Genomic DNA, 20,369 nt, shown 5'->3' on the forward strand with positions numbered 1-20,369 from the left:
TATATATTTCATCTTTCCGTGAGGTCACATATTCTTTAAAGCGTTTCGCTGGCGATAAACTTTTTGAATGTCAGCTTACATTTTACAACTTCAGGCATTCACCCGCACCCAGGTGTGAGACAAACTCAAGATAAATAGCAAGGTCTTTTCTGATATGACAGCTAAGAAAGGTTAAAACATAGATTGAGGGAAGCTTGACAAGTCTAGTAAAAGTTCTCATTGCCACTTCAGTACATTTATATTTATTTTCAAAAATCTCTTGGAAACGATTTTCAACATCCATATGAGTCCATTTTGTATACAGCAAGTATAAAACACGCCAACGTCACAAGACCCGTTTCGCAAACTTTGAGATAGGAACACACTGTGTGTCATGTCACTCAACGTGAAAGTTAACCATTTTTAAAAGTCAATGATCTTGGGCGTATCGCAAACTGCGGGGAGACTAGCTTTACTTTCTACCATGCACTTTAAATGTATGAGTAGCAAGAGTTCAGGGCGTTGGTTTTGCTGAAAATTTCTTTAAATATAAAATCTGTTGAGCCCCCAGGTAAAAAAAATTGAGTGATTCCACTTTTTGAACCTGGAGGACTACTCAGGACTACTGGAGGAATCAGTAGCACATCAGACAGTGTTAGACAATGGTCCATGCAAGGTTTGCATTATTTGTTAATTGTAGTGACGATAGCTTTGTTACTACTTTGATATAGACTGACTGGTTTGCTTACTTCGTTGGGCCGGTCCTTGACCAAAGTTATACTTACGCCGGACCGTAGTTGAGCATTTTATTACCTTGAATTAGTGTGGAACTGCAAACGAAACTTTTAGCATAAACTGAGTGAAACATTTCTTGTCTAGTTTTCAAATGTCCACATTAAATTCCGCAACGATTAGCATGGGTTGTGTCATCACTGCTAACACATGCAAAGTGCGTGGTTATGAAATTTTTGATGTCACCTTGGGTGTGACTGTATATATTTACACAATGGATATTACAATTGAGCGTTCCGTTTGTACGGCACGGAAATCCCCGCAGTTGGTGGCATTATTCTGTTGCGAGCACGGGGTGTCCGTTTGGACACACATTTTGTGTTTTGCATATATGGCAAGGTCTCATGCTCCTGAGTGCATAAGCTGTTCGCAAATACTTTCACTATACCCATAAACTTGAAACAGTGCTACTGGATTCATGTTTTTATATCTTGTTTCTTATCATTATTATTGTTATGGAAGGATAAAAGAAGAGGAAGGAACATCAAGATTGCAAGACGCTGGCTGCTGTGTGCTGTTGCTGGTCAGCCATTATTAACTACACTGACTCTGGTTGTGTATGTATTGTAAATACAGTCTTTCTATACTCGCAAAATTGCCATAACATATTGGTGGGAGGTGCTGAGTACCACGGCTGAGAACGTAGCTCCACAGTGTACGTCGCATCACAGTCCCCACCATGAATGACGGTGAGGACGCGGGATCAGTGTCGTTGCCGCCTCCAACGTCTCCGTGGCCAGCTATGTCGCTGTCACCTTCGGTTGTGGCTGTGCAAACCAAGGATACTAAAACTTTCTGCGCGACCGACGGCGCCAACCTTTAGGAGTGGGTGGTGATGTAATATCACGTGAGTGCAATCAACAGATGAGACCCTAAGCTTATGCTGGCTAACCTGTTGTTCTACCTAAGAGGCATGGCAAAGGTGTTGTACGAAAACCACGAAGAAGAGCTAACCGGCTGGGACTAACGCAAACAGAAGTTGAGAGAGTTGTTTGGCAAACCAGCCGGTCATAAAATTTGTGGAAAACTGAAACTGGCCTCCCGTGCCCGATCTCCCACGAAGTCCTATGTCTCGTACATCCAGGACGTGCTGGCGCTTTGTCGTAAAGCCGATCACAGCAAGACAGAAGCTGAGAAGGTCGGGCCCGTGCTGAAGGGCGTTGCGGACGACGTCTTTAATCTGCTCATGGGCAGCAGCTGCTCAACAGTTGATGCAATCTTCAAAGAGTGCCGACAATTCGGGCAGGCCAAAAGCCGCCGGGTTTTGCAACCATTCGCCAGACTTCCCAATATAGCCGCAACGTCGATGAGTTAAGATAACTGCGAGTCGGCCTAGTTGGAACAGATTCATCTTGAAACTTTTTGTGCGCAAACAAACAGGGACGAAGAATAGGGCAACACAAGGGCGAGTTCAACTAAAAGCGCTCGTCCTTGTGTTGCCCCTATTCTTCTTCCCTGTTTGTTTGAGCACAAAAACTTTTAAGAGTTAAGTTCAACACGCACAGCAACATGCGGCACCATCAAAGGACGTGTTGCGAAACGTTCGACGTGAACTAGATGCGATGGCGCCCACTGTTTTCTGTTCGCGTAGCCCGTATGCTAGCCCTTTTTCAGTTCCCCTCCTACAAGCCATCGTTCAGCAGGAACTTGAAAACATCGGTTTACATTCTCTCTGTGCTGTCGCCAACGTGAGAGCCAACGAACGCCTTTCTACTATTTTCACTCCACCCCGATGCTTGTCTCTGCGGTATCGCAACCCGACTGACTGGAGGACTGCGGACGACCAGCCATTACGGTTCACCTGTCGCCGCGTTCGTCATGTCACCCGATACTGTCGCAAATCGCGACCCTCAATACCTCGCACGCCGAACAACCAGAGTCGATTTGACGAAAACGCCCGCAATGTTTCGGCCACCACCGAGTGTAACATCGCCGACAACTTTGCTAGCAACACGTGGTATAATCGCTCATCATTGCCGCGTGCACACCCATCTCGTTCGCCACAGCCACATCGGCTTTCGTCCCCTGCGGTTTTTGGCCGCACCCTTTCAGAAATCTATGTAATCCAGCACTCGGAGGTGGTGCTGAATTGCCTACAACTGCAGCAAATCCTCTGTCTGTGCTCACAAAGAGAAGTGTAATTGGCGTTAAAATTGACGACGTACCTGTTCAAGCACTCGTCGACACTGGAACTCACGTATCTATGATGAGTGCTAGCCTACGTAGACACTTAAAGGTCCTCACCCCAGCAGCTGCCCGAATGCTTCATGTGGCCGACGGCGGCGTGCTGGTTGTTCTTGCAAAATGTGCTGCGCGTTTAAGTATAGCCGGCCGCCTTACATATGTTCTCTTTGCTGTGACCGACAACTGCCCTCACAACGTCATCATTGGATTGAACTTTTTGTCCAATCATTCTGCTCCCATCGATTGCGCAACCACCATTCTTCAGTCAGAACTGGCTCAACTCGCCGATGCTCAAAACACCGCCCCATCGCACTTGTGCTCAGTTCGCGGTGTGCGTCTGTTACGCTAGGCAGTTACTTTCGTCACTTTGACCGCCCAGCCACAGGTTCCTGACAGTGAATATGTGCTTCACCCCATTGTGGTCGTGCTTTTGAACCTGAACGTTGATGTTCCGCATAACAACGTCGTTCTACCTTCTTCTGAAATTCAACCTGCGCCGTCAAGTGCTTCCGCCCGGCATCTTTTCGCCCAGCGTTTCTGCAAGTTCCGAATTTTTCACTGATATTCTGAATGCCGAGATTGGCTTATTAGCGCCAGTTGCAGCTCACAGCTCTGGTTCCTTAGCGGCCGACTTCTGGAAAATGATTGCACCTCACCTCACCTCCGCACAAGCCACGGAGATACGTCTCCTGATCGAATTGCAGTGATATTTTGGGTTTTGGCGACAGACCTTTAGGCCGAACATCTGCTGTTCACCACCAGATAAACACTGGAGACACGGATTCTATTCGTCAGCATCAGTATCGTGTATCACATCCTGAACGTCGAGTCATCCAATCAGATGTGGACAAAATTCTCCGAAAAGGGGTAATCGAACCATCAGCCAGCCCTTCAACTTCGCCTATCCTCCTTGTGAAAGAAATGATGGTACCTGACTTTGCTGCGTCGATTAACGCCAGCTAAACAAGATCGCACAAAAAGACGTCTACCACTACCACGTACCACGCTTCGATGACGCCTTAGACTGCTTGCACGGAGCTAAATACTTCTCGTCCATTGATCTTCGGTCCAGCTACTGGCAGATTTCAGTTGATTAAACGGATCACTAGAATACGGCCTTCATCACGCCGGATGGTTTCTATCAGTTCAAAGACACGCCCTTAGGCCTATGAAATGAACCTGCGACATTTGAACGTATGATAGACTCTCTTCTGCGAGGCTACAAATGGACTACTGTCTTTGTTACCTTGACGACGTTATTCCTTTTTCTCCAAAGTTCGACAGCAACCTTACCCGACTCGCTGCCGTTCTTGCGGTCTTACGAAAAGTCGGCCCCCAACTGAACTCAACGAAATGTCAATTCGAGCGCGGTCAAATTACCGTGTTGGGACAACTCGCTGACGAATCCGGTGTTCAACCAGATCCGGAAGAAGTTCGCGCCGTTCGTAGTTTCCATGTGCCACATTCTGTGTCTCACGTGCTCTGCTTCGTCGGTCTATGTTCGTACTTCGGCCGTTTTGTGAAAAACTTCGCCGACGTTGCTCGCCCTTCGACACATCTTCTAAGAAGAACACGCCATTCTCAAGGGGCCCGGAGCAGGCTCACTCGTTCGCTGTATTCATCTGGTTTCAGACCACCCCTCCCATATTTGCCCACTTTGATCAATCTTGACCGACAAACGTCCACACTGACGCAAGCGGCCATGCCATCGACGCTGTTCTTGCCCAACAACAGAATAGTAACGAGTGCGGGTAGCTTATGCCAGCCGCCAGCTGTCACCTGCCTAGAGAACTCACCGAGCGGGTGTTCTTGGCTGAAGTTTGGGCTATCGGCACGTTCGGGCCATGTTTGTATGGCCGTACGTTTTCGGTCATTTCGGACCCCCACGCACTCTGCTGGCTGTCATCCCTCTGGGACCCGACAGGACGGCTTGGTCGCAGGCTTATGCGACTCAAGGAATTTTCCTTTATTGTCGATTATATGTCTGGATGCCTTAACAAGGGCACTGACTGCCTCTCTCGTAACCCCGTGGATCCTCCTCATCCTGCTGCGCATGATCCGGTAACCTGCGCGATGGCTTTTACTGACATGATCGACATAGGCGCTTGACAAGAACGTGACGAATCCTTACAGTCCATTATCACCGGAGTGCAATCTGGCAGCACCAACGGCACGTGCCGCATGTTCGTGCTGCATGACGGTATCTTCTACCGCCACAATATAAACCCTGACCACCCTGAGTTGCTCCTTGTACTTCCTCACATCTTGCTAATTGTGTCAGCGCCGGAAGAAGATTCCCCTGCCAACTGTCGGTTGACTCCATCCAATTGAAGTTCTGTTTGAACATTTATTTTGCATAGGCCTTGACCTGCTGGGCACTTTTCCGACGATGACTAGTGAAAATAAGTGGATCCACGTCGCTACTGACTACGCGACAGGCTGCGTGATCACAAAGGCGTTGCCGGCTAGTTGCGCAACAGACGTCGCTGATTTTCTCCTCCACGAGGTCATTCTTCACCATGGTGCTACTCGACAGTTACAGACCACAGCCGCTCATTCCTGTCTCAAGATGTCGACTACCTCCTCCGCTCTTGTGCAAGTGAGCACAAGCAGTGCACCACCCACAACGCACAAACCAACGGTCTTATGTTTCGTAAGACCATTCCGTGTCAACCGAACACCCACAGAGGTGCTGTCGACGTACATCTACAACGATCACCTCTACTGGGACGCCACGCTGGCATACGTAACATTCGCGTATAACTCATACCGGCATGACACTGCAGGTTATTCAACCTTTTATCTTTTGTATGGTCGCGACCCAACCTTGCCGTTTGACATCACCCTCCCTTCTGTGCCACGTGTTGCAACTGAGTATGCTCGTAAAGTCATCAATTGCACTCACATGGCGCGTCAAGTCGCCCGGTCTCGTTTATTAGCCTCGCAGCACATACAAAAAGAGCGTTATGACCGGTGCAATCGCCATGTTAAGTTCGCACAAGGTGCTTGGGTGCTGGTTTGGTCACCACCTCGTCCATTCGGCCTCTCCCAGAAGCTTCTCTCTGTCTACACAGGGCCTACACACGTCAAGTTAAAGACGTCAATGACGTTATTTCGCCGTTACAGTTTAATCCATCCTCAAGACCGATGCCTGTTGACATTGTGCGCGTTTCGCGGCTTAGGCCATGCTTTGTTCTCCATTCTTCGCCTACCATGCGCCGAGACTGCGCTTCTGCATCCTGGGGCCCTGTTACTTAAGGATAGAAAAAGAGAAACAAAGAATAAGATTGCGAGAGGCTGGCATTTGCGTGTTGTTGGTGGTCAGCCATTTTTAACTACACTTACTATCCTTATGCATGTGTCGTAAATACATTTTTTCTACTATCGCAACATACATGTAACAATATTATTAGAGGCGGACTGTTTGAAGCATCTTTCGTCTCCACTGCGGGTCGGCCCGCTATTGCACTACCTGCGGGTTTGGCGCGCGCTAACATTTTCACCGTTGATGCACAAACAGAAACAATACGTCGAACCCTACCCATATACAGCTTCACTGTAAACCATGCGAATTGCCGAAAACCAGATGGAAGTCTCAATTTTTCAACGTCATTAAGCAACATCCTGACCCTGACACTCACCATGGTAATAACGCTGCGCGATCTAGCACGGGGTGCAGTCGAGCTCACTTACGAATGCGGTTCTTTTTCATTGTTTGGCATTTGATCATCAGGTTTCTTAATGCAAAACAATAGCTAGCATCTTATTCAATGAAGTCGACCACCATGCCTAGCGCCCGGATTTCGACGGGTCGCAAGGCCATGTGGCTCCCGAAGACTTGTGCTTAGGAGGCTGCAATGTTCAAGTGGCTCAGTTACCTAACTAACGTGGGGTTTCTCTTAAGGTGCTTCCGCTCGCCCAGGTGCCAAAGAGACATGTGCCTCGTGTCCACTTTGGCAGTGTCCATGCAGTTTTCTAGCGTCTCCGGTGTCACTTACACAGCGTCCACGTCTCCTGACGACAAGCCTGGTACTCCTCAATCTCGGTGACGAGGTCCGACGCCATCAAGAAATTATGTTGAGGACGCGCTCGGCGGTCCTCTCCATGAGGACCTTCCAGATTTGCAGAAGGCCACCTTAGAGAAGGTCCCGACAAGCTGGCGTCGAAATCCTTGGCCACTCTATCACCCAATAGCACCCATAGGAGCACGGCGAAGCACATTCTCTCCAGGAGACCGGGATAGCTGCCTTGCATCGCGTCAAATCAGGTCTCTAGGCTGGCCATCACCTTTCCCACGCGAAGGTGCAAAACTGCCAAAGGTCTTCCAGGAGAGCCAGCAGTCACCCTATGTCCCGAGTTTCGTCAGCAGGCGACTTGCTGCCGTAAACCTGTGAGGGCGACTTACGAATCTACATCTTGAAGTCTTAAAACATGGTGATACTGAACGCGGTGTGCCAAGAAGACACGAAATGTTGCTTGTGTGCGACTTGAGATGCGTTCGAGCTCGCTGCTGCGTCAGGCTGGGCTACGGAGGGGTCGCCACCGAAAACAAAGCGAACGCAGTCGGAAACTGTCGCCCAGGACAAGTAAGCATTGCAACACTCGACGCACTCAGCTCATGGCGCGCCACACGCTCTGTTTATCGAGCGTTTCCAGGTGTCGGCTACCAGTGCTATGAGCAACCACTTACGTAGATGTGCCGGTGCTGGGAGGCGGAGGGTGCTATCCTTCGCCGATGGTTCAAGGTAGTCCAGGTTCATCGCAACGTTTTCGGGGCTCACAAGTACAATGCCGTGTGTTGTGGTCAGAAAAGCGTAAAAGCGATCGGCAGGTTTCAGCTGGAGCGAATATCTCATACTGCACAACGTTCAGGGTCGGCTGCAAATTGCGGAGATGCCACTACGACGAACCAAGTATGAAGGTTTGCGTGTGTGAGTTGTTAGGGCAAGTGTACGTCATGTGCTCAACTTAGCCTGGAGCGCTACAGCACCAAATCCCTCAAACTCAAGCATAAATTTTCAGTGTGACAACAGTTCACAGTGAACCCTAAATTTTCACAGTGTACAATCATATCAAAAGAACGCTCATTTTAAACTTGGGTTTAGCAAATATTCAAATTTTTGAGTAGTAATCGTATTGTCCCTGCTGTTTGATTGGTACTCGCTGTCATAATTTCCTTTGCGATTGATATTGATATTTCATAATTTCCTTTGATTGATATTGATAGACGCACTTATGAGAGTCTCGCCGGAAATAGAACGATAAATGTGAAAACTTTCCGAATTTTTTTTGCAGCAGGATAGCTGCGATGGAAGCTCGCGGTTTGGAGCTTTCTGCAACACAATAATTATAACCGTCAGGCGTTTAGAGCATCGCCTGCAGGCTAGGCACCAAATAGACGGGAACGATGGAGAAAAGAGAGAGTAAGCGTGAGAGTGGAGGACGACAGAAAGAACAATGAATATCACCCTCTTGGAAACTTTCTTTATCTAGGGGACTTGGCACCTGCAAGCTGAGAGTGTTGACGCCTCTGTGCCTAGCAAAGCGTGAAAGCAGGTGAACGTCATGCAACGGTGCCGATGATGCACTTCCGTCGGAAACTTGTTCTTTTGGACAAAAAACAAGCTTGTTTTGTCCCGTTCAGAGCGAACAAGTTGCGCTCAGCGATGGCGGCGGAGGCGATAAATTCTGCGCCGCGTGAAGGATAAAGGTCATCGTCGCGCTGATTGATCCAAGACAGTCTTGACCGTTGGAAAAACTCATCGCTTGTCGCAAGCCGATATGAACTCGCGATTACGAGAGTTCTGGTGGACATAGAAGAGTGCGAATTGTGATTTTGGGACTGAATGGAATCCGATTGGCATTGTGTCACAAGCGAATAGTATCGAGTAATGAATAATTCTAGAAGAGTTTTAGTATATTGCACAGCCGTAACCACAAATATTATAAAGCGAGCTTCACATGCCAGGATTCATAAATCTAGCAAGTTTTTGTCTTTGTAGTAGTACGTGACGAAGTGTTGCTCATAAAAAGAACAAATGGACCATTAGGCGCAAGCAAGCAGTTTACTCGCATATACAGAAATCTTCAGAGTTGGAGTGATCACTGTATATCCTGCAATGAAGGGCGACAGATGCGACGCAGCCTGCTATACTACCGAAGTTCTCATGTTTTATCTCTGTACGTGATAGTTCAGCGTGCGAAGAAGCCACCAGCGCCGTGGGGTATAGGGGAAAGTCAGAAATCCTCTATCCGTGTCCACTAGCAATGGTGCTTTCAGCATTCAGAAAGGAAGCTCCGGAAGTAAAGTGGAGTATAGCAGCATCTCTGAAATGCACAACACTTCTTAGGTTAAATCTGGAGCTCTATACAGATACATGGGAATGAAGTAATCGTTGTTCTCTGCACTCGTTGCAATAATCTTGAAGGCGTTTGTTGAATTTATTATAAATTGCAAAATCTAACAGGCAGTGTAAACCGATTTTCATTTGATGCCGCCACTCTTTCAGGAAAACGTCTTCATAATTGCAAAGTAATAAGTTTACAGCTCTGCGAAATAGCAAAAAAAGGAAACGATTGCACAATTCTGTAAACCACCGCTAGTAACATTCCTAAAGCGAACAAACTGGACGAAGTATCCACGACTATGAATACCGCTTATTAGGAAATCGGATTTCCTCAAAACCCTTGTAATGGTTGGATAAATTCACTAGGGCGGCAAAATTTTCATTCCGATAGAAATTATATGGACACTGCAGGAGCATTTCGGACGTCGGCGTGGCCGCGACGATCCGTATAATGTCCACGGACGATAAAATTGTCGTCGCGCGCCGTATGATGTATGTCCGAGTCAAAGCGGGCTATGGTGTGCCGGCGATCACGTCTCACTGTCAGGCACGCAACGGACGGAAGTGGGGAGGAAACGCGCCGCCTTCCGTCGCACGACAGACTTCGCCGAGAGCGTAGGAAAGAGAAGCGCGTTCTACTCTGCGATGCCAGACCCGGCCGCTGTATTGTGAACGCCATGTGCGACGGGTACAGAGCCCGCACTGCGCCGTGTTTTCGCGACTTAGTTCGCGCTGATGCGAGCGGCAGCATGAAGGTGAATTCGCTCGCTGCTGCTGCCGCGTTTCCTTACTGCAGAATGTTGAAAGCCAGTTTGCGCGGCCATCTATTCAGATGTGTTCATGTTTGATAGTGCGCCCATGACACCCTGTCGGTTAATTTAGTGAGTATGCTTATGCTTGCAAGTTTACACGGCCGATAAGGCTACATTATATTACTTCGTATAGCTAGCTGTCCGCTACTTTTCTATCGCAATCGAGGCTTCGCCTTTGCACGAAAATGCGGATTTTAAGACACACACACACACACACAGATATATATATATATACATATATATATATATATATATATATATATATATATATATATTTGTGTGTGTATACATACATCTACATATAACCTGTTTTTCCTCTCGGCTTGTTAAACAGATTTATTTATTTATTTACATTTATTAAACCCCAAAGGTCCCAAGTATGGGGCATTACATGAGGGATGGGCAAGACAATTATAAGACAATGGTCTCGATCATTTTCTTGGATTGGATAGGGTTGATCAAAGGCACAGCTTGCGGCGGAAAATTGCTCCAGTCCTGAGATAATTTGGCAACGAATGATTGAATGTGTGCAGAAGTTCTTGCAGGGGGAAGTTAGACGGTCTTCTGGTGGTCAGTTCGACTGGAGAGACGATCGTCTGGTGATACCAGTGCTGATTCAAAAAGTTAATGATAAAACCTATGAAAAACGCACAATCGAAATGTTTTGTGGCGTGATTAGATTTAGTAAGAAGGCTGGAGATATTAAGGCAAGGACACTCGTGTAATATGAGTCATCAGGATAAACGAAGCCGATAACACAATACTGTATTTTTTACAGTGACAGACTAGTTGAGTTTAGAAGATCACATGCGGCGGAAACAATTTTATTTCAGGTTGAACAAAAGCTTTCTGTGCTAATAATTTTGTGGAAGGGGTATCAGAACAAAGAATGTGATGTAAAAAGCGAAGAGCGCGAGTATCATCATTGGCGATGTTCATTATATCTAGAGACCAAGTTATGCATTAAGCTAATGCCCAACAACTTACAGACGGAATCGGAAGGCACTTTGGCATCGAGAAGAATGTATTTAAGAGGAATGTAGGATTCCCTGAAATATGAAGAGATCAAACATGTTTTAATAATATTAAGGGATATTAACCCGTGTTTGCACCAAGTTTCGATTTGTACAAGAGCGTTTGGAAGAAAATCGGCGACAGCGCAGTTAGAAATCTCTTGGTAGATTGCATAGCCGTCAGCCAACAAACAGATATCGGAGTAAATGTTAGGTGGAAGATCATGGATATAAATCAGAAAAATGAACGGTCCGCGCACAGTGCCTTGATAAACACCTAAGGTAACCGGAGAATAGAGGACGAGTATTTGTTAGCCTAGACGAATCGTTCTTCGTTAGAAATTTTCGAAGTCCTTCCATTATTAAGGGGTTGAGGTTTAAGTGCGAAAGTTTCAGTAGTAATCTTCTATGCGGTACTTTATCGAAAGCTTTTTTCGAAGTCTAGTAAGAGCGCGTCAACAGGAATATTAGGTCAAGGTTGGAGCTATGGTCCTTAATAAAAACGGCTATTTGGGAATGCTAAGAACGTCCTTTAATATGCTATACTGGTTAGGCTGAAGAAGGTTGACCGAAAAAAGAAGTTTGATAATGTGCGAATGAATTAGATGTTACATTAATTTTGAGCAGATGCTTGTGAGGTAACTGGGGGGGGGGGCAGTAATTATTGACTTCATCCATTAAAGTAAGAGGCTTGTGCGTTGTAGGGTTAGTAGTTTTCAAAAACTCTTAGGGGTTTTTCACGCAACATAAATGGTATTACTGATTTAAAAAGGAAGTTTAGTTTTGTTCGCTAAGGATTGGAAGGCTTTTCCAGCAGAATAATATTTGTTCGACGTGCATGCGGTGTTCAGGCTTTTCGCTGATCGAAATAATTATTTCTTTTTGTTGTTGAGGCGTTTCTGTTTCTTCAATAAACCATGGTGACGATGTTTTTTTGGTTATAATGATAGTTGGTATCTGCTTATTTATTAGTTCGTGCATTTTCACCTTGGAAAGAGACAAATTACTTCCAATTGATCGTTTGGAAAAATTGATAACACAGCGTGCCCCAAAAATCAGGAAGCTCCATGTTCCTGGCCACATCATCACCTTTGTGGTATAGGGATAGCGTTATTTTTTTTAGGCATGCTACTTGCCAACCAGGTGTGGTTTCGTTTACAGAGTGGTCACTAATTCCAGGCCAATGAAGTGGTTGTGAAAAGTTATATGGCTAGGAAGTTAAAATGAGATCGAGAATATTGGAAGAAGGCTCACTTTGCCTAGTAGGCTTTCTCACGAGTGGAGACAATCCAAAGCTTAGGGGCGTGGTGACTGAGTGAGTTCCAATTTATTAAGGTCCAATGCAGACCAGGAGGTTGCCCCGCACGACCAGGCTACTAAGTCGCTTTCGATGTTACTATTGAATGTAGCGCAAGGGAAGTCAGACCAAATTATGCACGAAAAGTGGAAGTCGCCAGCAAGAATAATTGGAGAGTGTTTATATGAAGTCAATAGCGTGCGCAGCGCTTCATAAAAGTGGGTAACAAAAGAGTCATTGAGTTAAGTATGTCGATAACTGGGGGCTACGATAACTGGGATGATAACTGGGGGTGACACATGACATTGAATGAAGAGTAATTCAGGAGGAGATTCAACTTTAATGTGAAAACAACGATATGAATGATGAATCTCCATTCGTACATAGCCTCCTCGCCTACTTATCCTATGGCGTCGAAAGAAATGGAAATCAGAGAGCACGGAATGTTTTTCAGAGCCATCTGTGGGAAAATTTAGTGACGTTTCATTTAAAACGAATATACAGGTTTCCGTCCTACACACGAGATTGTCGGTGGTGTCAAGCTTAGGTAGAAGTCTACGGATATTTGTATAAGGGACTGATAAAGGCCGGAGTATTGACTTCTTCAAACGGTTATGTAATGGCTATGGAGTGTGAGTTATGACTTCCTTCCAAGCATGATCGCTAGTACAAGCGATGCTAGCGATGACGCGTTTATCGTGGCGCAACTTGAATTTTTTCATTCGATCGCAATAATTGTTTCCTGGCGAAAAGTGTAGCTTTCGTGAAACCTTGGCAATTGCTAAAAACTCTTTTTTTAATTTGTTAGCGCAAGGAGAATTTTTTCTTTTGTTTAACCAAGCACGAAGTTAACAACAATTGGCCTGTTTTTGTTAGGATAAGACCTTCCTATTCTACGATATCTTTCAGTCTCCATGGCCTGTATGTATCTTGGCGTGTATTAGCTTATCTTTGCGTTACCAAGTGATCAAATGTTCAGATCGTGCCCATGTTTCAGATTCAGCGTACGTAAAGCCAAAACCAATAAATTGGAACGGCGAGCCCTATATTCAGACACGACCAGCTTGGACATAATGTTCGATACTCCGCGAGCTCACGAACATTGCTGATAGCTTTTTTTTTTACTGTGGCAAATGATGCGCACCCTTCTTCAATTTTCGTTAACCTGGATCTGATCTCACCCAGCCCTGCGTCATTCTGGGTGAACGTACTGCGAGCTGTTTTTATCTGCTCTAGCAGAGCTGCTTGCCCAGACTGAATTTCGTTTAAGGCTTCCATTATGTGGGAGGGTTCTCGCGACGCAGTTTTAATTCAGCGTGTACCGCCAAGATCAGTAGTTCACAGATGACACTAAGGCATTCGGATACAATTGCAAAACAACACTGAAGGCTCAGCAGCACAAGCAACATCGCATAGCTGGTACGCTGTGTGAGAAACGAAAACTGATAATTTACCTTCACGATAAAGCGGCAACGCCGGTGGGCGTATTTGGCCATCGCTATGCTGCTGCCGAGACCATTAGGCGCGATCAGTGGTGGTGCTGTCTTTAAACAGGAATAAAAGTGTGGTGACGTAATTGTTGCGATTATCTTCCCTCGGTGAAGAGTAGGCGGGTTCGTTGCACATGCGTTGCCCTCAGGCAAGTAGTAAATGCAGTGTTGGTCCTCTAGTCAGTGGGAGGCCATCTTGACGGTGGGCGGACAAGGCAATGAACAGGCTCGAGTGTTAGGTCGATCGGGATCCGGCTGGGCCGAAACCGGAGGCTGGAGTTCCAACGACGAGGATGCGGCGGCAACATGTTAAGGAAGCCGCCGGCCGCCCGTGTCACGACAGCGCAAGAAGCAGTTGACAGATTTAAAGGCACGAGTGCCAGCACCTGCACGGTAACGAGGCGACGAAGGTGAGCGAATGCGGTAATCGCTGTAGTGCGGCCGATCCCATTCAGTTATGGAGTGTGCAGTTTACTAAACCACCGTATCGATTTTCGTGGAGAGTCGGAAATTTTTAGGCCTCGTACTTCTAATTTCTGCGAAGGATATTGCAATAAATATATATTCAAAAAATGTAATTGGAAACATAGTTGCAATAAGCCGCAATCTTTTATTGTACTACTGCTGCCGAGCCCATTCATTTATGGAGTATGCAATTTATTAAACTGCAATATCGGTTTTGACGCAGAGTCGCATATTTGAAAGACTCGTTGTTCTACTTGCTGCGGAGGATATTGGAATAAATAAATATTTAAAAAAATATTCAAAACACAGTTGCAATAAAGGCACACTATTTTATTGTATCTGGGAATGCTTAATATATTAAGTGGCGCACTTTCAAAATAGTCGTGATGTTTTTGCGAATAATTTGGCAGGACGAACTTGTCTGGATGAAATACAGGATATGCTGCTCTCCTATGAAGTGCGCATGAATATTTGAAGCACTCATTTTAGCTGTCACTTTGTACGTATATATAGGCATTTAAAATTAAAAAGCGAGTGGATGGACAGTTGAGTCCCACAACTTCGTTTTGAATGGGGGCGAAAGTTCAATAATTTAGAAACTGCATGTCCTCGTTGTAATACCGTTTTCTTCCTGATTGATGGAATACCTGAACGCGCACTTGCGATGCAGCCTAATATGCCGTTTTAGGCAGAAGCGATAAGCCGGCCAATAACGCGCCGGCGTGGTGGCTCCACCGGCACCGCGGGAAAAACGTTTGTTGCGACAGCCTGTGGATAGCCGGCCAGGTGGCAACCAGTGTTACTGTGCGCAATCTCTTCCGACAAAAAAATATATTTTATTCAACTCCCCTTTCAATGTGTCTGAAACGGTCACAGAAAATATTGTGCTGCTGCTCTGCGTAGACATGTGTTTTCTGCTACCCGCTGCGATAGCTTCGCGGCTATAGCCTCGCGCTGCATTATGTCGCGGATTCGATGGCAACGAAATGCAAAAACACTTGGGTACATTGATTCTTGTACACGTTAGGAAGCTCAGGTTTTGAAAATTAAAGCAACTTTTCCGCCTACACTCTGTTTTATAAGTAGAACTTGATTCTTGTCTGCAAAAACCTCTCAGTTCGTTTTAAAATTTTTCTGTTTTCTCAAAGTGGCTAAAGGCTTGGGCCGTTTATGTATGCCGACATAATCTTTGTCACGGGAGCCTAGCGCTATTCTTTCCGTTTTCTTCATGTTCGTTATTCGTATAGATGTATAGAAGCTTTGACTCGAAAGACAGCGCGATGAAATATGTGCGGCTAACGAAAATGTGCACCTTTCAGGATGATAAAATGGCAAACTAAAGGAAAGAAAGTGCGTGTACGCGGAATGGCAGGCTGTGCGGTCATTTGAGGCTTTAGGTATCTAACGCTAGAAAGTACAAAAACCGACTGAATGTCAATTTATAGTTACATCCATGTAAGGATCAGCACAGATATAAGCGTTTTTAGCAAAACGTTTCTAGTAGAGGTGTTAGCAAGATGTAAAGAGCCAAGAGCTTATCCCCTTCAGTAACGAATAGCGATCGACTGTCTATAATTCTATGAAATGTACATAAGTGTATGGCAGGGCGCTGGAGACGCCATAGAAATCAAATCAAGGGGCGAGAATGACTCCGCGTATTCAAATGGTGACACATCGTAACGACATAGTAATTAAAAAATAAATTTATTGTACAGTCAGTGATGCTACGTTTCTTCATTCAAACTATTGAATCACCCACTCGAATTACATGCACAGGTTAGTTATGGTGGCAAAAATTAAAAAAGGCGAAAAAAGGTATCGCGTAATTGCATACGAAGCGCCCCACTTCAAACGTCTCTTCAAACACGGTGCTCAGTGGCTATGGCATTGGGCTGCTGAGCACGAGGTCGCGGGATCGAATCCCGGCCACGGCGGCCGCATTTCGATGGGGGCGAAATGCGAAAACACCCGTGTGCTTAGATTTAGGTGCACGTTAAAGAACCCCCGGCGGTCAAAATTTCCGGAGTCCTCCACTACGGCGTGTCTAATAATCAGAAAGTGGTTTTGGCACGTAAAACCCCAAATATTATTATTATTCAAACACACTAGTGCCTTCACCGAAGCGTTCCGCTGCAGTGATATATTTCTCAGAAGTGAAATAGGTGTACTTTAAGAAAGCAGAATGGTCAATTTACTTAAAGCTTAATGTTCGTTGTCTATTTCTTGCAACCATGGGACAGAAATTTCAAAAATAGGTCGCGTCCATAATTGTGTACGCCTTGGCTGAAGGAGTTAATAAGAAGTCTTTTAGCCGTCTGTCGTTGGTCATCTTCTAGGTTTGCATAGGAATGTTTTCTAGCTGTTATGTTACTTGGCCCAGAACCCCTATTTGACACCAACGCAGTCCTAGGTTTTCTGAAAGAAGTTTTGTTTTATGTTATTAGCCCCACACGTTCGTAGCGTCTGCTTCCTTCAGAGGATGCCGCTGTGACAGCACTTTCGTATAGCACATGCCTCTAGGCCCTTGTGTTTCAAGCGCTCTGGTGGGGCAGTAGTGCGCAAGGTAATTTTACCATCTGATATATTTACAAGTTTGCGTCATTCTTTCACGATGGATTTTAATGCTCATAGAACATGTCATTTGTCATCGACATAATCTTATTAGATAGATTTTACGCACTCTCGAGCGACTATTTTAAGGCCTCTTTACAGCCACGCCACATCAACTTCATTGAACACATAACTACACTGCGAACTAATCACCGCGGAACTGGCGCTCCTTGGCCATACCTGGCCCTTGCGCCAATAAAAACCATACATTCATTCATTCTAACCGTCGTAATAAGTCGTAGACGTTGTAGCCCTTTTATACTACAGCTCGTAGGGCGCCCGTTTTGCGGCGAGCATCGGCGTGGTACCTCGTAATCTAACGAACGAGCATATTGAAACAGGGAAGCGAACGCATGTCGCAGCGGGCTATAAAAGACGGCGAGAACGAGGACGATTGTGGATTGAGGGGGGTTATGCGTATCCATGAGGCAGAAAGCCGAGGAAGCGTGTATGGCGATAGCGCGGCAGGAGAAAAGCGCAGTGCCGCTTAAGGCAGACTATGGCGACAATGGCGCTACAGTAGCACGCGTCGTTAGGGTGCCTCAGTGCGTTCGGTTGGCACCCCTCGGAACTCATGCGCGCGAATCGAGGCACGTTACCCGCCGTTCAGCATAGTGCTGAAGAAGCGGAGCTATCTCTGGTGTGACTGCTCTGAATCTCGTCAGCGCGCCAGCCACGAGCCGTCTCTCGCGATCTACTGATTAGCGATGCGGTCATGCCACACTTCGCTCTGTTTGGAACATGTGTGGAACAGCGAAAGTATTGCGAGATGAAAAGGCGTATAGAGCTGGGCTGAAGTTTTGCGTTAGGGAGTAGCGTATTCATTGGTAAATCTTTAGCTGGTCCAAGACGACTGAAAAAAAACGTCTTCTGTTGACTGGAAACTTTCATTTACAAGTGAAGTTGTCACATGAAGCACGCATTTTACCACACGAATTATGCGGTTACTGTGCTGTGAAACAACCCCGTTCCTGCCATGCAGGAGTTTCGTGATGCGCATGTTCAGGAATGCAACATCACGGAGTCATCATTGTCGACGATATGAATAGGATTCATAACGATAGCCACAGTGAACGCTGATATGGCCTTTCCAGGAAAGCAACTCCGTACCAATTTCCCAGCAGTTGGCTGGATCTGGCGAACTCAACACACCTTCTCCGAGCTCCTGAAAGAATGAAGCGCTGCACCTCTAATAATACCTAGAGGCGAGCACAGAACCATAGTATCAAAATCAGAAGCATGAGGTGCTCACACGTAAAAATACCTGCCTTGTCTGAATAGCGCAGTTTTAGCAATTTTTGAGTACCCTTGCTAATACCTTGTCAATAAAACGAGGGATGAACACCAACGGCATTTTTGATAGGGAGCCATTGGTGAAAATAGCGTGAGAAGGACTGCTGAAGCCGCATTGAAAGAGCCTGGCCAGCTCTTTCTGCTTGCTGTATTTGTGCAACAATAATGAATTTAAGGATGAAAGTATAGTAAAAGTTATTGGTATTAGATTTAAGCAATTACTTGATTGTATTCGCAGGCTAGTAACAGGCAAGTGAAATTAAAAACATATTCTATAACGTAATTGTTATTTTAAGTCGCATTGTTTCATTATTCAAACCAGTGCAGATATCATATATGTATAACTGGGGTCAAACTATGGTTAACTAATGTTGAAATGGCAGACAGGTCGGCCACTTCGACCCTCTTATACCGTGTGCATCACATGCGAGGGCGTTGCGGGTGCCTAGCACAGAACGTATGGAATGTCCTTGAACTCGTTGAGGCCGTCCGGCGTGATGAAGGTGGTTTTCTCGCGAACCATCTGGTCGAGTTCTATTTGCCAGTAGCCAGCCTTGACTTCCATCGATCGGAAATACCCTTGCAGAGCCGGTCCAATGCGTCCTCTATCAGTGGGGGCTGGTATACGTCCGTCTTAACCTTATTCCGCCGATGATAGAGCACGCATACACGGAGGGTTACGCCTTTTTTTTCAACAAGAGAGGCCCCCGGTAACTTCGCAGGCAGGATGATTTCCTGCATAGTATTTCACCGACTTCAGCATTTAAGCCACGTCGAAATTCGGTGCGGGTTCTCATGGGGCGTCCGAGCCTATTCTTCAGTTATAATGCGATGCTTAGCAAGTGCTGTTTGTCGAATCATCGATGACATCGAAAAGCAGTTTTTGAAGCGTCTGAGAAGACTTTTGAGCTCTTGCCGCTCGCTCATGGGAAGACTCAGATTAATGTTAAATGCTGATTTGGCAACTATGGCCGTCTAGGTAGATGCGCGAAAGTCTCAGGAAAAACGTATTTCTGCTTTTCACAATTTGAAGATCAGCTGCACATTTGTGGAGCTGGAAACGTGTGTAAAAAGGCATCACAAGTATTTTGACCTAATTTAAGAAGAGGGCATTAGGAATCATCAGACACTAATGTGTGGTCCCGCTAAGGCATCTTGAAAAAATGGCAACATTAGCTAGTATACCCGTTTGAAGCTGTCGCCACGCGACGGCATCTTCTCCATTAAGGGAATTATGTGGTGGAGGGAAGTGTAACCTGGTATCTCTGTAATATTGTAGAGTTTCAATGTAGTTCAGTGGTTCTGTCGGTGCGTCGTCTGGGTTGGACAGCTCTTCCAATGGCGCCCGGTTCGCTAGCTCTCGGGCTACCGCATTAGCGCGCGGACACGCCTCTCTTCACGGTAATGAACAGAAAGGAACTTCTTTCTTCAGGATGACAGTCGGGGAACGGGCAACATGGGCGAAATTTTCCGCAAACCTGCTGAAGTAACAGCAAAGGCCAATAAAGCTGCGAATATCTTTGGCACAAGTTGGTACGGGGAAATTCTGCACTGCATGAACTTTAGCGGGGTCGGGGTGACTGCCTAACGAATCGACGAGATGTCCGAAGATGGTTATTTGGTGGTGACCGAAGTGGCACTTGGACGAGTTGAGCTGCAAGCGAGCGGTGCGAAAAACAGAAAAAACAGATGAGTCTCTCAAGATGAGTCGCAAAAGTTGAAGAGAATATGATCACGTAACCCAAGTAGCACAAACAACAAATGGACCATTTCAAACCACGCAAGAGCATGTCCATCATCCGTTGGAAGGTCGCCAGGGCATTGCACAAGCCAAAACGCATTACCCGGAACTCATACAGGCTGTCTGGTTTCACGAATATGGTCTTTTCACGGTCCATTTCATCCACAGAAATTTGCCAATATCCAGAGTGAAGGTTTGAAGATGAAATATAAGTGGCCCCGTGGAGACAATCCAGAGCATGGTCAATCCGGGGATGTGGATATACATCTTTCTTGGTGACCGTGTTTAGATGACGGTAGTCAATGCAGAATCGTCAGCAGTTACCCTTCTTTTTGACGAGAACAAC

The 20,369-nt window shown here is 46.0% G+C and overlaps 1 long non-coding RNA gene across 3 annotated transcripts in view; it reads left to right on the top strand.

Annotated features, from left to right (window-relative positions):
* Positions 1-571: 571 nt before the first annotated feature.
* Positions 572-20,369, top strand: part of LOC142563176 (uncharacterized) — a 50,721-nt gene continuing 30,923 nt past the window's right edge. For 2 of the 3 annotated variants that reach the window (XR_012824323.1, XR_012824321.1), the window contains exon 1: positions 572-655. This is a non-coding gene — a long non-coding RNA (uncharacterized LOC142563176). The remainder of the gene's footprint in view (positions 656-20,369) is intronic. The other variant, XR_012824322.1, reaches the window with a different exon arrangement.

Source organism: Dermacentor variabilis, chromosome 11 (assembly GCF_050947875.1).
Source record: "Dermacentor variabilis isolate Ectoservices chromosome 11, ASM5094787v1, whole genome shotgun sequence".
NCBI lineage: Eukaryota > Metazoa > Arthropoda > Arachnida > Ixodida > Ixodidae > Dermacentor > Dermacentor variabilis.